General features: G+C 63.3%; 1 protein-coding gene across 1 annotated transcript in view; it reads right to left on the bottom strand.

The window, feature by feature from the left end:
- LOC104516829 (mesoderm induction early response protein 2-like) overlaps positions 1 to 436 on the bottom strand; it is a gene marked incomplete at its 5' end in the record, with an annotated part of 1,480 nt that overhangs the window by 887 nt on the left and 157 nt on the right. The window lies entirely within an intron of this gene.

Here is a 436-nt window from a genome sequence, read left to right on the forward strand (position 1 = left end):
GCGCCACCGCAAGCGCCGAACTCCGGTGCCCCAAGGCAGTGCAAATCCTTCTGCTTTGGGGACAACTTAGGCCTCCCCCCAAGCCCGAAGCAGAAACAACTCTCTAAGTCACTGCTGGGCGATGATAACCCTTCGCTCCCACCAGAACCTGCCCAGGGCTGGAGCCTGGCACAGGCCAAGGCGAGCCCCCGGAGCAGGAGAAGGACAGAGCAGGGCCGAACTCCGGTGCCCCAAGGCAGTGCAAATCCTTCTGCTTTGGGGACAACTTAGGCCTCCCCCCAAGCCCGAAGCAGAAACAACTCTCTAAGTCACTGCTGGGCGATGATAACCCTTCGCTCCCACCAGAACCTGCCCAGGGCTGGAGCCTGGCACAGGCCAAGGCGAGCCCCCGGAGCAGGAGAAGGACAGAGCAGGGTCCGTGCCGGGGGAGGCGAGT

This window comes from Eurypyga helias, unplaced genomic scaffold (assembly GCF_000690775.1).
Source record: "Eurypyga helias isolate BGI_N326 unplaced genomic scaffold, ASM69077v1 scaffold32821, whole genome shotgun sequence".
NCBI classification, from domain to species: domain Eukaryota; kingdom Metazoa; phylum Chordata; class Aves; order Eurypygiformes; family Eurypygidae; genus Eurypyga; species Eurypyga helias.